General features: G+C 40.4%; 1 protein-coding gene across 1 annotated transcript in view; it reads right to left on the bottom strand.

Moving 5' to 3' along the window:
- Positions 1–2,946, bottom strand: part of CXCL12 (chemokine (C-X-C motif) ligand 12) — a 10,562-nt gene that overhangs the window by 6,457 nt on the left and 1,159 nt on the right. The window lies entirely within an intron of this gene.

Genomic DNA, 2,946 nt, shown 5'->3' with positions numbered 1-2,946 from the left:
CTGCTGTTGGAGACAACTATTATAAATATCTCTGGTTTCAAAGCACTGGTACTATCATCTCTCTCCTCTGATGATGATTCTTGTGGTCTGCACTAGGATGCGTGCAGGGGTGGGACAGATACAGAATTTGAATCAGTTTTCCAATTCATACCTGGGAAGCTATGAGTTCAGCACTGACAATGGCTAAACTTCATTTGGAAATACTGACATGGTAAATGTGGGTCATTTTTGGAAGGAAGTAAGAACAGCTTTCAGATTCTACACAAAAATGAAGTTTTGCTTGTTCTGAGGACAGACACCAACCCATACCTCTTGGATGTTCTGAAAGAGTCACTCTGCTTTTTGTTTTATACAAGACTGAACTAACAGGTTGCAGGCATGAAGACAACTGAAAGTACCATAGTGCCAGAGGCAAGTTTTCTCTCAGCACTGGAAACAAAAGCAGAAACCTCCTGAGGGTTTTCTCCTGGATGAACAAGCTGCACTTTCCACAGCAGACTCTTTAGCTAATCTGAATATCCTGTGAATTTGGTATTTGTGCTATCTTTCATACAGAAGCAGTTCAAATAGCTCTTCACCCTCATCAGCAGGTCTCACCCTCCAGGCGTCTCAGGGTCCTTTGAGAGAGAGAGAGTGCTGTGGTCTCCCATGTTTCCCAAAGAACCCTGCCTCTGCCCCATCTGCTCAGAAGTTTCCCCTTAAGTGGCCTGCCTGCCATGCAAAAGTGCCAAGAACAGCAATTTCATGGAAATGCCCATAGGAATAAGTTCAGAACTTGTTTAAGCGTTTTGCTGGATAGAAGCCAAAATGTTCCCTGCTTTATAAAATGAAATCTGTGGAATATAAAACTACAGCATAAGAAATAACAGGTCAAAAAGGCTCCTTAGTCTGAAGTTACGTAACAACACAGTTGTAACATAAACACAAAGATGCGCTCTTGCAAGCCCTGTGCCAATAAGGAGATGAATGGGCCTAATTCGTATTTCGCTTGCAGAAATGCCAAGCTGGAGTATTTCCAGTGAAGTGATACCAACAGAGAGTAAGACTGGATTTGCTGATATTAGCAATGCCTGGGAACTCTTGAGCTGGCCTCACAGGGTACAGAACCAAAAGCATGTGTAACCAGCCTACAGCCACCATTCCAGAGGAATGCAATGCAATTCCTTCCACCTGATACTGACATCGATTTTTTTTAGACAATTGTTTCTGAGCCTATCAGCCCCTGCTCCTTGTAGAGTAATAGCAGAGACCAAGGCAATTGTATGGAGTGTTAATCTGAACTGGTTTAGGTGTCTACTTTTGGATGCAATTAATTGCACGCTAAAAGTACCTATTTCCCTGTACTGAAAAGCAAGGAATTTAGGGTGGGCTTTGTAAAAGTAGGTACTGACAGACAATATTTCTGGGTTTGAAGAGATGACTTCCAACAGAAAAAAAGACAAAAGCCTGCTCTTAGACTTTTTGCCCACATACAATGTCCCTCAAGTATAAGGGGTATGCACTTGTGCAAAAAACCAAAATATTTTCTTGAAACTATATGATTTCACTGAGATTCTCCATTCCTGAAAATAGCATCTGTTAAGTTACTCACATCTCCACTGTATAAAACATATCATATGTCTAAAACCATCAAGATGAGAAATTTATGTTAGTTTTGATTCTATTTCATCTTCTGTTTCAATAAAGACCTAGTTTGCACACAGGATGTTTGTGGGGTATTTGGAGGTAAGCCTTTAAGTACTTTATTTTTCAAACTAACAAAAAGGAGGTGAACAACAGGTTCATGGGTTTTGTGTGCCATAAATCACATTGCAAACAAACACATTTGGGTCAGGAATGGACAAAAACATGAGTTGGTTTATGCTTTTATTTGTGTCTAATAACTATGATCCCATCTAAATTAAGAGATAAATGTACTCTATCATTGTCTTTCTTGAAACTACTCCAGAAAATTCCAAATCCTCTATAAAGCTTTAGCGCTGGGACCCTGATGACATCCACTGAAGTCCCAGAGCACAAATCCATACACTACAGTATTTTGGATGCTTGCCTCCAAGATTGTTTATAGGTAGAGAGCAGAGTTCATAACAGCTGGTTTTGCCATTTTTGTGAAAGGAAATTATTTCTCAGCTGAGGCTTACATTTTTCTCACTGTCCCCCACCAAATCCTAAGGCAGATGTACGCATAAGAAAATGTGTATGACCTACCCAGAGTGGTTTAAGAAAGAAAAATACCATATGAGTAAAAAACAGTTCATGGACGGATACATGCTCTTCCTAAGAAATCTCATGAAACCACATCAGTTTTCTGAGTGCAGAAATAATGACAAAGGATGGATTTCTACAGCATTTCAGTTGTAGCTGGAAGAGCTCAGCATGGATTGAAGACAAAACTAGTGATGGGAGCACTGCACAGAAACCCAGCCTAGTCACTGAGACCCTCTTACAGAGGTCAACAGGAGTTGACAGTAGTAAGGCTCCTATGCAATGAAAAGATGAGTGCTATTTTTTTTCCTTCTAAAGATTCTGAATTCTGGGAGAGAAGGGAGGGGTTCACCCATGAATAAATGAACCAAAAAGACCTTCCTAAAAACATGCACATACAAATCTACACCCCATTTTTTTTCTGAAAATCAGTGGGTTGACTGGTTTGGTTTTGGGTTGGTTTCTTTTTCAGCAAAAATGAAGAGGTTATTTTCTATTGGGAACCCATCATTTTTGTCCTGATGTGATTTACCAGAGACACACACTGCCTGGTAAGAATGTCCCTAGATCAGGCCAGCATATGTTTAGGGTCTGTACCTCCTATGGAGGCTACACGAAACACAGGAATTCTTTTTGCTTGTTTTTCTCCTCTCTTTAGAGAAGTAAAGCATTAGAAGACTCAGAGCACTGTAAAGTCTTTTGCCCAAAGTGTGAAGCTCCACATCCAGGGCAATGGACAGC

Source organism: Nestor notabilis, unplaced genomic scaffold (genome assembly GCF_000696875.1).
Source record: "Nestor notabilis isolate BGI_N333 unplaced genomic scaffold, ASM69687v1 scaffold24137, whole genome shotgun sequence".
NCBI classification, from domain to species: Eukaryota; Metazoa; Chordata; class Aves; order Psittaciformes; family Psittacidae; genus Nestor; species Nestor notabilis.
This window is presented reverse-complemented; position numbering and strand designations above follow the sequence as displayed.